Consider the following 14,616-nt stretch of genomic DNA (forward strand, 5'->3'; position numbering starts at 1 on the left):
TAAATTTTTCTAAATTACTAGACTATCCTTGTAATCATTTTTACTTGGGACTCTGTATCTAAAAACAGAGTGGTATATGTATTTTTATATACAAGAGGGTTTCTATAGTTAGTGTAACATAGGTGCAGTTGGTTTTTAATGAAGTTATTCTATTACTTATACTGAGTTAGTGGGTCTACATATGGGTTTCTTTTGTTTGTTTGTTTGACAGGCAGAGATCACAAGTAGGCAGAGAGGCAGGCAGAGAGAGAGGAAGGGAAGCAGGCTCCCTGCTAAGCAGAGAGCCCGATGTGGGGCTCGATCCCAAGACCCTGGAATCATGACCTGAGCCGAAGGCAGAGGCTTTAACCCATTGAACCACCCAGGCGCCCCTACATATGGGTTTCTATTCGTAGATCTATTTACTCTAAAAGATTCTTTATTTCTATTTCTTTGCCACCACAAGTAGTTTCTGGGTTTTCTCTATCTTTTTAAAAAGATTTTGTTTATTTCCTTGAGAGACAGAGAGAGGCCAAGGGAGGGACCACGGGAAAGGCATGAAGCCCAATGCAGGGGCTTGATCCAAGACCCTAAGATCATGACCTGAGCCAAAATCAAGAGTTAGACGCTCAGCCAACTGAGCTACCCAGGCACCTATTTCTGGGGTTTCTATTTTTATAATTTGTTTTACAGTGTAGTGGTCTAAATAGTTAAGGTGGCCAGTAGGGCCTTGTGGGCTTAGGCTTTTATGGTCCATTTTGATTAGGCCCATTTATATTAAGTAAAGGCCTTTTCTATCCATATATGTGAGTGTTAAAATTATAGCCTTTATCTTAGTTCCTCAGCTGTTCTTATCCAGTCAATCAGTTTCCTGTGTTTCTGGCAACTGCAAATAACTGTTAATAATGTTGTTCTGTTCTGTGGGGTATAGCTTTAAGAATGACCTTTCTATTTAAGTTTTTCGTAAACTCCAGTTAACAATGTAGTATTAGTCTCAGGTGTACAATACAGTTATTCAACACTTCCACACAACAGCTGGTGCTCACCACCACAAGTGCGCTTCTCAATCCCTGTAACCTATTTAATCCATCCTTCCACCAAACTCCCCTCTGGTAACCATCAGTTTGTTTTCTATAGTTAAGGGTCTGTTTCTAGGTTTGCCTCTCTCTGCTTTTTTCCTGCTTTGCTCTTTTGTTTTTAAATTCCACATGAGTGAAATCCTATAGTATTTCTTTTTCTCTGTCTTATTTCACTTAGCAAAATACTCTAGCCCCATCCAAGTCATTGCAAATGGAAAAAGGACCTTTTTATTTTATTCTGTCACTTTTTCATGTAATGATGAGGGTGTCTATCCCCTAACATAAGTCATAGTTAATAGTCCTAATTTCATTATTACATTAGTAGATTCCCCAGATATTTTCCACGGAGATGTCTTAAGGGACATCTTAGGGCCATATTAGGTATAAGCCATCTTAACCTCCAGGTGGCTACTATTCTGTCAAACAAAGATCTTTGTAAATTAGTACTATTTTCTCCAGATGCTCTGAGATGTTGATTAAATTTAGCATCTGTGTAATGGGTCCAAGTTGTGCAGTCTCTATTCCTTTGAGAACCAGGTTAGTCCTACTTTGGACTATTTATAGCCACTGGGTTTTTTTGGTCCAAATCAGTCTCTTGGAATTCCATTCTAATTTTTGTCATTTCTTGTCTGGAATAAGCTCCCCCTCCAGTGTCTCTGATTATAGTTTTGTGTATTTTCATAGTCCTCAAATCTAGTAAGTTAAAGTTACCAGGGCTAAAAGGATTTAAAAAATCCTCCTCCTCTAATAAGAAGTTTCTAGGATTCTCTTTGAGAATTCTGGGGCACACTGGTGTCCTTAAACCACACTGCTCCATGGATTAAGGGAGGTCAGAGTCAAGATGGCGGAGAAGTAGCAGGCTGAGACGACATCAGGTAGCAGGAGATCAGCTAGATAGCCTATCTAACCATTGAAAACACCTACAAATCCAATGGGAGAGTGAAGAGAAGAAGAACAGCAATTCTAGAAACAGAAAATCAACCACTTTCTGAAAGGTAAGACTGGCAGGGAAGTGAATCCAAAGCAATGGGAAGATAGAACGCGGGGGGAGGGGCTGGCTCCCGGCAAGCGGCAGAGCAACGGAGCACAAAATCAGGACGTTTAAAAGTCTGTTCCACTGAGGGACATCGCTCCAGAGGCTAAACCAGGGTGAAGTCCACGCGGGGTCAGCATGGCCCCAGGTCCCACAGGATCACAGAAGGGCCGGGGGTGTCTGAGTGTCACAGAGCTTGCAGGTATTAGAACGGGGAAGCTGGCTAGAGCAACAGAGCCGAGGAGTGAGCTCTCAGCTTGGGGTTACCTTGAACCGGTCGTAGGCTTGGTGAGGTCAGAGCGTGGCTGGAGGCCAGGGAGATGGGAGTGATTGGGCTCTTCTCTCTGAGGGCGCACTGAGGAAGGGGGCTCAAAGTTCTCGGCTCCTCTGCACTGGAGACTGGGAGGCCGCCATTTTCATTCCCGTCCTCCAGAACTCTATGGAAAGCGCTCAGGGAACAAAAGCTCCCCAAAACAAAGACTAGCGGACCGCCCCGTAGTAAGGGCAGTGAAATTCCGCCTGGGGCAAAGACACTTGAGAATCACTACAACAGGCCCCTCCCCCAGAAGACCAAAAAGAAATCCAGCCAGGACCAAGTTCACCTACCAAGGAGTGCGGTTTCAATACCAAGGAGAGCAGTGGAATTCCAGAGGAGGAGAAAGAAGAACATAAAACTCATGGCTTTCTCCCCATGATTCTTTAGTCTTGCAGTTAATTTAATATTTTTTCTTTTCAATTTTTTTTCTTCTGCTAATTTTTTTAACTTTTACCCTTTTCTTTTTTAATGTTTTTTAACTAGTTTATCTAATATATATATTTTTTCTTTTTTTTATATTTTTCTTTATTTGTTTTCTTTTTTTAATTGTTTCTTTTTTTTTTTTTCTCTGAACCTCTTTTTATCACCTATCTCCCCCCCACAATTTGGGGTCTCTTCTGATTTGGTTAAAGTGTATTTTCCTGGGGTTTTTGCCACCCTTTTAGTATTTTACTCGCTCCTTCATATACTCTTATCTGGACAAAATGACAAGGCAGAAAATTTCACCACAAAAAAAAAGAACAAGAGACAGTACCAAAGGCTAGGGACCTAATCAATACAGACATTGGTAATATGTCAGATCTAGAGTTCAGAATGAAGATTCTCAAGGTTCTAGCCGGGCTCGAAAAAGGCATGGAAGATATTAGAGAAACCCTCTTGGGAGATATAAAAGCCCTCTCTGGAGAAATAAAAGAACTAAAATCTAACCAAGTTGAAATTTAAAAAGCTATGAATGAAGTACAATCCAAAATGGAGGTTCTCACTGCTAGGATAAATGAGGCAGAAGAAAGAATTAGTGATATAGAAGACCAAATGACAGAGAATAAAGAAGCTGAGCAAAGGAGGGACAAACAGCTACTGGACCATGAGGGGAGAATTCGAGAGATAAGTGACACCATAAGACAAAACAACATTAGAATAATTGCGATTCCAGAAGAAGAAGAGAGAGGGGAGCAGAAGGTATATTGGAGAGAATTTAGGGAAAGAATTTAGGAAAGAATTAGGGAAAGAATTTCCCTAATATGGCAAAGGGAACAAGCATCAAAATCCAGAGGGTGCAGAGAACCCCCTCAAAATCAACAAGAATAGGCCCACACCCCGTTACCTAATAGTAAAATTTACAAGTTTTAGTGACAAAGAGAAAATCCTGAAAGCAGCCCAGGAAAAGAAGTTTGTAACATACAATGGTAAAAATATTAGATTGGCAGCAGACTTATCCACAGAGACTTGACAGGCCAGAAAGAGCTGGCATGATATATTCAGAGCACTAAACAAGAAAAACATGCAGCCAAGAATACTATATCCAGCTAGGCTATCATTGAAAATAGAAGGAGAGATAAAAAGCTTCCAGGAGAAACAAAAACGGAAAGAATTTGAAAACACCAAACCAACTCTACAGGAAATATTGAAAGGGGGCCTCTAAGCAAAGAGAGATCCTAAAAGTAGTAGATCAGAAAGGAACAGAGACAATATACAGTAACAGTCACCTCACAGACAATACAATGGCACTAAATTCATATCTCTCAATAGTTACCCTGAATGTTAATGGGCTAAATGCCCCAATCAAAAGACACAGAGTATCAGAATGGATTAAAAAAACAAAACCCACCTATATGTTGCCTACAAGAAACCCATTTTAGACCCAAAGACACCTCCAGATTTAAAGTGAGGGTATGGAAAACAGTTTACCATGCTGATGGGCATCAGAAGAAAGCAGAGGTGGCAATCCTTATATCAGATCAAATAGATTTTAAGCCAGACTATAATAAGAGATGAGGAAGGACACTATATCATACTCAAAGGGTCTTTCCAACAAGAAGATCTAACAATTTTAAATATCTATGCTCCTAACGTGGGAGCATCCAACTATATAAACCAATTAATAACAAAATCAAAGAAATACATCAACAATAATACAATAATAGTAGGGGACTTCAACACTCCCCTCACTGAAATGGACAGATCATCCAAGCAAAAGATCAACAAGGAAATAAAGGCCTTAAATGACACACTGGATCAGAGGGACATCACAGATATATTCAGAACATTCCATCCCAAAGCAACAGAATACACATTCTTCTCTAGTGCACATGGAACATTCTCCAGAATAGATCACATCCTGGGTCATAAGTCAGGTCTCAGCTGGTATCAAAAGATTGGGATCATTCCCTACATATTTTCAGACCACAATGCTCTGAAGCTAGAACTCAATCACAAGAGGAAAGTTGGAAAGAACCCAAATACATGGAGACTAAACAGCATCCTTCTAAAGAATGAATGGGTCAACCAGGAAATTAAAGAAGAATTGAAAAATTTCATGGAAACAAATGATAATGAAAACACAATGGTTCAAAATCTGTGGGACACAACAAAGGCAGTCCTGAGAGGAAAATATATAGCAGTACAAGCCTTTCTCAAGAAACAAGAAAGGTCTCAAGTACACAACCTAACCCTACACCTAAAGGAGCTGGAGATAGAACAAGAAAGAAAGCCTAAACCCAGTAGAAGAAGAGAAATCACAAAGATCAGAGCAGAAATCAATGAAATAGAAACAAACAAACAAACAACAACAACAACAAAAACCCAATAGAACAAATCAACGAATCTAGGAGCTGGTTCTTTGAAAGAATTAATAAGATTCACAAACCCCTGGCCAGACTTATCAAAAAGAAAAGAGAAAGGACCCAAATAAATAAAATCATGAAAGAAAGAGGAGAGATCACAACTAACACCAAAGAAATACAAACAATTATAAGAACATACTATGAGCAACTCTATGCCAACAAATTTGACAATCTGGAAGAAATGGATGCATTCCTAGAGACATATAAACTACCACAACTGAACCAGGAAGAAATAGAAAACCTGAACAGACCCATAGCCAGTAAGAAGATTGAAATAGTCATCAAAAATCTCCAAACAAACAAAAGCCCAGGGCCTGATGGCTTCCCAGGGGAATTCTACCAAACATTTAAAGAAGAATTAATTCCTATTCTCCTGAAACTGTTCCAAAAAATAGAAATGGAAGGAAAACTTCCAAACTCATTTTATGAGGCCAGCATCACCTTGATCCCAAAACCAGACAAGGATCCCATCAAAAAAGAGAACTACAGACCAATATAGTTGATGAACACAGATGCGAAAATTCTCACCAAAACACTAGCCAATAGGATTCAACAGTACATTAAAAGGATTATTCACCACGACCAAGTGGGATTTATTCCAGGGCTGCAAGATTGGTTCAACATCCACAAATCAATCAATGTGATACAACACATTAATAAAAGAAAGAACAAGAACCATATGATACTCTCAATAGATGCTGAAAAAGCATTTGACAAGGTACAACATCCCTTCAAAACTCCTCAGAGTGTAGGGATAGAGGACACATACCTCAATATTATCAAAGCCATCTATGAAAAACCCACCGCAAATATCATTCTCAATGGAGAAAAACTGAAAGCTTTTCTGCTAAGGTCAGGAACACGGCAGGGATGTCCATAACCACCACTGCTTTTCAACATAGTACTAGAAGTCCTAGCCTCAGCAATCAGACAACAAAATGAAATTAAATGCATCCAAATCAACAAATAAGACATCAAACTATCACTCTTTGCAGATGATATGATACTATATGTGGAAAACCCAAAAGAGTCCACTCCAAAACTGCTAGAACTTGTACAGGAATTCAATAAAGTGTCAGGATATAAAATCAATACACAGAAATCAGTTGCATTTCTCTATACCAACAACAAGACAGAAGAAAGAGAAATTAAGGAGTCAATCCCATTTACAATTGCACCCAAAACCATAAGATACCTAGAAATAAACCTACCCAAAGAAGCTAATAATCTATACTCAGAAACCTATAAAGTACTCATGAAAGAATTTGAGGAAGACACAAAGAAATGGAAAAATGTTCCATGCTCCTGGATTGGAAGAACAAATATTGTGAAAATGTCTATGCTACCTAAAGCAATCTACACATTTAATGCAATTCCTATCAAAATACCATCCTTTTTTTTTTTCAAAGAAATGGAACAAATAATTCTAAAATTTATATGGAACCAGAAAGGACCTTGAATAGCCAAAGGAATATTGAAAAAGAAAGCCAAAGTTGGGGGCATCACAATTCTGGACTTCAAGCTCTATTACAAAGCTGTCATCAACAAGACAGCATGGTACTGGCACAAAAACAGACACATAGATCAATGGAACAGAATAGAGAGCCCAGAAATAGACCCTCAACTCTATGGTCAACTAATCTTCAACAAAGCAGGAAAGAATGTCCAATGGAAAAAAGACAGTCTCTTCAACAACTGGTGTTGGAAAAATTGGACAGCCACATGCAGAAGAATGAAACTGGACCATTTCCTCACACCACACACAAAAATAGACTCAAAATGGATGAAAGACCTCAATGTGAGACAGGGATCCATCAAAACCCTTGAGGAGAACACAGGAAGCAACCTCTTCGACCTCAGCCACAGCAACTTCTTCCTAGGAACATTGCCAAAGGCAAGGGAAGCAAGGGCAAAAATGAACTCTTGGGATTTCATCAAGATTAAAAGCTTTTGCACAGCAAAGGAAACAGTTAACAAAACCAAAAGACAACAGACAGAATGGGAGAAGATATTTGCAAATGACATATCAGATAAAGGGCTAGTGTCCAAATCTATAAAGAACTTAGCAAACTCAATACCCAAAGAACAAATAAATCCAATCAAGAAATGGGCAGAAGACATGAACAGACATTTCTGCAAAGACGACATCCAGATGGCCAAAAGACACATGAAAAAGTGCTCCACATCACTCGGCATCAGGGAAATACAAATCAAAACCACAATGAGATATCACCTCACACCAGTCAGAAAGGCTAAAATTAACAAGTCAGGAAATGACAGATGCTGGCAAGGATGCGGAGAAAGGGGAACCCTCCTACACTGTTGGTGGGAATGCAAGCTGGTGCAACCACTCTGGAAAACAGCATGGAGGTTCCTCAAAATGTTGAAAATAGAACTACCCTATGACCCAGCAATTGCACTACTGGGTATTTACCCTAAAGATACAAATGTAACGATCTGAAGGGGCACGTGCACCTGAATGTTTATAGCAGCAATGTCTACAATAGCCAAACTATGGAAAAAACCTAGATGTCCATCAACAGATAAATGGATAAAGAAGATGTGGTATATATACACAATGGAATATTATACAGCCATCAAAAGAAATGAAATCTTGCCATTTGCGACGACGTGAATGGAACTAGAGGGTATCATGCTTAGTGAAATAAGTCATTCGGAGAAAGACAACTATCATATGATCTCCCTGATACAAGGAAGTGGAGATGCAACATGGGGAGGTTAAGGGGGTAGGAGAAGAATCAATGAAACAAGATGGGATTGGGAGAGTGCTCGCTTCGGCAGCACATATACTAAGATGGGATTGGGAGGGAGACAAACCATAAATGACTCCTAATGTCACAAAACAAACTGAGGGTTGCTGGGGCGGGGGTTGGGAGAGGGGGGAGGAGGGATGGGAGAGGGGGGAAGGGAGGTGGGGTTATAGACATTGGGGAGGGTATGTGCTATGGTGAGTGCTGTGAAGTGTGTAAACCTGGCGATTCACAGACCTGTACCCCTGGGGATAAAAATACATTGTATGTTTATTAAAATAAAAAAATAAAATCCTCCTCCTCAGTGTATGGATTGTTGTCCTTAAGAGCAAAAGGCTCTAGGTTTCCTAGAGTAGGTTTCCTCCTACTCTGGAGATCACTTTTTTTTTTTTTTTAAGATTTTTAAAATTTTATTTGACAGAGAGAGACACAGCAGGAGAGAAACACAAGCAGGGACAGAGGGAGAGGGAGAAGGAGGCTTCCCGCTGAGCAGGGAGCCCAATGCAGAGCTCCATTCCAGGACCCTGGGATCATGACCTGAGCCAAAGGCAGAGGCTTAACCACTGAGCCACCCAGGTGCCCCTGGAGATCACTTGTATTTTTGTTTTTTGTTTTGTTTTTTTGTTTTTTAGAGAAAGTGAGAACATGAGTGGAGGGGCAGATGGAGAGGGAGAAGTAGACTCTCCACTGAGCAAGGAGCCGGATGCAGGGCTCGATCCCCAGGACCATGGGATCATGACATAAGCCAAAGGAAAATGCTTAACCAACTGAACCACGCAGGCACTTTTTGTTCTAGTACTTTTCCTTTCATCTTATCAGCATCTATTACTTAATGCACCTAATAAGAGCACTAGAATGTTTTCCTTTTTTGCTTCTCTTTTAAGTTCAACTCTACCCTCAATGTGAGGCTTGAACTCATGACCCTGAGATCAAGAGTCGTAAGCTCCACTGAGCCAGCCAGCTCCCCACTGCTTTGCTTTTTTTTTTTTTTTTTGGTAAGATTTTATTTACTTGACAGGGAGAGGTCACAAGTAGGCAGAGGAAGGCAGAGAGAGAGGAGGAAGCAGGCTCCTCACTGAGCAGAGAGCATGATGCAGGGCTTGATCCCAGGACCCTGGGACTATGACCTGTGCCAAAGGCAGAGGTTTAACCCAGTGAGCCACCCAGGCATCCCCGCTTTTTTAAAATATAGGCTATAACTTAATGGATTAAGTGATCAGGACAACATTTTAAGCTATCTTCATTTTAAGATTTGTCCAGACTAAGTCTTCAGGGGTCTTCAGGGATCCAAAGAAGTTAACATATAGTCCATACTATCCCTAAACCAATTCTTGAGTAATTTTGGTTGGTTTAGTGACTGGGGCATATTTGCTATTGTCTTCCTGCCTTTCCCAACAGTGTTCAATATATGTTTTATTACAGAAACACCTTGATGAAGTTCTTACATTGTCGGGAGAAGCCTGGTTACTGGGGAGGGCTATTGTGGGGTAACTGCCATCTGCCTAATTCCCAGCCCTAACCTACACAAATGCACATATTCCCGTGAAGGCAGATCTGGAGGAAACCACACTGCCTTGCTGGGGTGGGGTCAGGAAGATGGCCCCACACCCGTATCCTCTTGGGATCTCCTGGGAGCCTTGGTTACTGGAGAACCCCAAGACCCCATCAGGCAGTCCAATTAGAGACTGATTATCTCCTATTTAAAGCTGCAATATTTGGAGATGGGCTTCTTTCATTCTAGAGGGTACACAGGTGCTGGGGACCAGCCAGAGCTCTCTAGGCCTGGAGGGCCCCAAGTGCTCAAGGGCAGCCATCTGTGCACAAGCTGCACAGGTCCAGGTCAAGGGGCCTGGAACCGTGCATGTATCAGAGGAGTCCAGGTGTCAAGAGTGGGTTTTGGGGATCCATGACATCTGCCTAAATCTAAGTCCCAACTATATAAAAGCACACATTCTTCCTGCAGGCAACCCTGGAGACTGTTTTGCTAGGGTGGGTCCAGGAAAGATGGCTGGGGTACCCTTCATTGAGTAATTACTGGGAGGCTCAATGACTGGTTTCCAAGAAGATATTTTTCTACCCTTTAAGTTTTTTTTATAGCTGATCTAAAAATTGAATTGGCATAAAACAGATTAATAACAGATAAAACAGATTAATAGGTGTGAAAAAAAACCTATTATGGTTTATTACATATGCACGGGGACCCAACGATGACATGGAGACCCAAAGAATGACCAAAGCTTTTGTACATTTTAGACAAAGAAATACATCCCTATGAGGAATTAACAGGACAATTGTGTTCTTTTGTTCAGGAGCTTCAGTTGGTAAGAAATCCTAAACAGGATTTGGGCTGGGGTAATAAATTAGTAAAAATAGCCAGGCTTGTTTATACAGACTACTTGGCCCTGAATTCCTTTTCTCTGCCCTTCTGCCTCCTGGTAGAGCCATGGAAGGTACATTTCATGGGCAAAGGCGGGTCAGAGTGTTTTTCAAGCACTGGCTGCTTAATAATTTTAATTCAAAATAATCAATATGCCCAGGTGGCACCTTTTGGGGTGGCCTACCCCAGGCCCCTACACTTCCCTCCTTTGCAAATTCCTCAGAAGTTCCAAGTCCTAAAAAACTAAGCTGGTAGATTTTTAGTTCTGAAAATGAGTCAGTTCAGTTAAACTCATTTCAGGAGGCAGTGATGCAGGTGTGTTCCCAAAGTTAGGGCTATGGTGCTATACCTGAATTAAATAAGAGGCATTTCTATGGAAATAAGGAAAAATAATGGTTAATGACTGGAACAAATTATGTGCCAGTTGCAAAGGTAACCAGCTGAGAAGATTTCTAGATGTCAGGATTGAGGCATCTTTGGGTGGAGTGAGGTCAGGCAGTGGTAATCTGATAAATTTTCCTGAAGCTTTATAAACTCTTGACATTTTGAGTGGCCTGCCCATACAGCAACAGACAGGAAGATTGTCTATATAAGAGCTATTGTAGCCTCAGGAAAAAAGTGAAGTTATTGGTTTTCAATTTCAAATAAAACAAAGGGGAATGTTAGATTGGATATTGTAGCTAGACATTGGAGGAAACTGGAAGAATTCAAGATCTAGTCTAGTTTATAGAAAATGGAACCTCAAAAATAATGAACAGAACTAGAATCTAATGTGCAGAAGTATATATTATAGTTTCAACGGAAACATTTTTCTCTCCATAGTTACCCCAATTTCTATCAGTGACAACCAGAGTAAGACTAATTTGAAGTCTAATTTCAATAAAATTGTCTTGATTATTTACATCAGTGCAGCAAGAATAGTGATTTGTCATATAGACTCTTACAAATTTGCTTTGCTGGGGCTTTTCATAAACAATCTCAGATTGAACTTTTAACAGCCTTTCATAGTTTAGAAGCCAAGCCAAATACTAGCCATCAGACTTCACCTGCAAAAGCTATAGATTTGGGTTACTTATTATCTTTTTGATGTTCTCAGACTATCATGAGGTTCTTGATCCTTCTAGGAAGTGATGTGCTCACCCAGCAAGGATGCTAGGAACCCTGTAAGCAAAGAATCAAGCTGATATTTCCAAGATGCTTATTGGCTCCAAACAGTCAACCTTAGCTCCTAAAAGCTGTCTGGTCATATCTGAATCTATGCATGTCTCTCTCAAATAGGATATTCCAATCAAAAACCTTGTTATATAACCAGTGTTTCCAATTGTGTTCTGTTCTAAGGAGAACAGATTCTTATTGAAATTATGCAAATATACGGCCATGAAAGCATAAGAAAACTCATTGAGAATTTCCAAATTCTGGAGGGATTGGATAGGGGAAAAAAAGATAAATTATTCAGTTCTGCTTCCAAAGGTGTAATTTACCAAATTTCTTTAAGTCATAGCTTATTCTTCCAATCCATGAGCATGGAATGGTCTTCCATCTTTTTTTGTCTTCTTCAATTTCTTTAATGAGTGTTCTGTAGTTCCTCGAATACAGATCCTTTACCTCTTTGGTTAGGTTTATTCCCAGGTATCTTATGGTTCTTGGTGCTATAGTAAATAGAATCAATTCTCTAATTTCTCCTTCTATATTTTCATTGTTAGTGTATAAGAAAGCAACTGATTTCTGTACATTGATTTTGTATCCTGCCACATTACTGAGTTGCTATATGAGTTCTAGTAGTTTGGAGGTGGAGTCTTTCAGGTTTTCCATATAAAGTATCATGTCATCTGCAAAGAGAGAGAGTTTGACTTCTTCATTGCCAGTTTGAATACCTTTTACTTCTTTTTGTTGTCTGATTGCTGTTGCTAGGACTTCTAGTACTATGTTGAACAACAGTGGCAAGAATGAACATCCTTGTCGTGTTCCTGATCTCAAAGGGAAGGCTGTCAGCTTTTCCCCATTGAGAATGATATTCACTTTGGGTTTTTCATAGATAGATTTTATGAAGTTGAGTGTTCCCTCTATCCCTAAACTTTGAATCATTTTAATCAGGAACGGATGATCTATCTTGTCAAATGTTTTTTCTGCATCAATTGAGAGGACCATGTGGTTCTTCTCTCTTCTCTTATTGATTTGTTCTGTCACATTGATTGATTTGTGAATGTTGAACCACGCTTGCATCCCAGGGATAAATCCCACCTGGTCATGGTGGATAATGTTTTTAATGTACTGTTGGATCCTCTTAGCTAGGATCTTGTTGAGAATCTTAGCATCCATGTTCATCAGGGATATTGGTCTGAAATCCTCCTTTTTGGTGGGGTCTTTGCCTGGTTTGGGGATCAGGATAATGTTGGCTTCATAAAAAAGAGTCTGGAAATTTTCCTTCTGTTTATATTTTTTTGAAACAACTTCAGGAGAATAGGTATTATTTCTTCTTTCAATGTTTGGTACAATTCTACGGAATCCATCAGGTCCTGGGCTCTTGTTTTTTGGGAGGTTTTTGATCACTCCTTCAATCTCATTACTAGATACTGGTCTATTCAAGTTGTCAATTTCTTCCTGTTTCAGTTTTGGAAATTTAGGTTTCCAGGAATGCATCCATTTCACTAGGTTGCTTAGTTATAACCTATAAATCATAGCTTAAGAGAAAAGATTTTCTTACATCTGGAAAACAAAAGATTAAAAACCAGCAAAATTTCTAACAAAAAGCATTACAAATTATAATCATACTCCTCAGTTTATTCAGTCCTACATAATTAATTTTTGTTGATCTTGATCTTTGTTAGTAGTTTTATGAAGCCATCAGTTTCTCCATCAGAGTCCTGTAAATTCTTACACAATTCAATGGTATGATCTTTAAGTTATCAGAGACCTGTATATTGGAGTACTTGCCAGAGATTTTTCTCTGACTCTCCTTGATGATGAAGCAGTCTTGCCAAAATATTAGAACAATTAACTGTGTGTAAATGACAAAAAGACATAAGAATACCTATGGCTAAAGATCTGATTAGCATTTTTTACAATGCAATTAATAAGGAAATTTGGTTATTTCTGTGACACACAGCACTTCAAGATAATAACTAGAATTAAAAGTGATAACATACCAAGACACATCAGATTTTTAGGAGTTTCATATAATTTCTAGGACCCTTATATTTTAATAACATATATCTCCACAAATTTAATCTAAGAAGATTTAGCATCACTTTTTTGACAACGCTTCCCATGTAACTTAATATACCATATAAACTTAATTAACTTATTATCTTTTATGAGAACAAATCCTTTTAGATATTCCAGGGATCTGCTAAATATTTCAAGGTTAGTTTCTGGTCAAAAGACTTCATTTTAGGGGTGCCTGGATTGTTCACTTGGTTGAGCATCTGCCTTTGGGTCAGGTCATAATCCTGGAGTCCAGGGTTCAAGTCCCACATCAGCCTCCCAGCTCAGTGGGGAGTCCGAGTCTCCCTTTCCCCTGCTCCTGCTCTTTCTCTCTCTCTCAAATATATAAATAAAATCTTAAAATTAAAAAAAAGACTTTAAAGTGGGATTTGGGGAAGGTTTTTGAAAAATATATAAAGACTTGGGCATTTGATTAAATAGGATCACAGATCATTATGAAACAATACTTGGTAATCCATTTAACCAAAGTGGCAATTAAAAACTTCACAGACAAATACAGACAGTTAAACACTTACAAAAAGCCTTAGCTCTTTTAATGTTGAATAGAGATATCTTAAGTAATCAAAGACCTGAAAAAGACAAAATGTATGGGGTGCCTGGCTGGCTCAGTTGGAAGAGCGTGCAACTCTTGATCTTGGGGTTATGAGTTTGAGCCTCACATTGGGTATAGAGATCACTTAAAAATAAAATCTTAAAAAAACAAAAGATAAAATGTAGAATATTTGTTTTTCTAGATAGATTCCATTAAAGGTAAAGAAAAACATTTCTTTATAATTTTTTTATTAAAAGATGATCAATCTAAGAAAATTTTTAGCAGAAAAGACAAATTTTAATTTTGTACCAGCTTACTTTGATATTAAAACTAATTTCTAGTCATTAAGGTGTGATGGAGCAGAAAAAGAATGCATACTTGGAAAGAAAAAAAAAATGTATAAAGTGGATTTCCTGGAAAGAATGCTGCTGATTATGGACATTTTACAGCTGATGTAATTT

The sequence above is a fragment of the Mustela erminea genome, chromosome 10 (genome assembly GCF_009829155.1).
Source record: "Mustela erminea isolate mMusErm1 chromosome 10, mMusErm1.Pri, whole genome shotgun sequence".
Classification (NCBI taxonomy): Eukaryota; Metazoa; Chordata; class Mammalia; order Carnivora; family Mustelidae; genus Mustela; species Mustela erminea.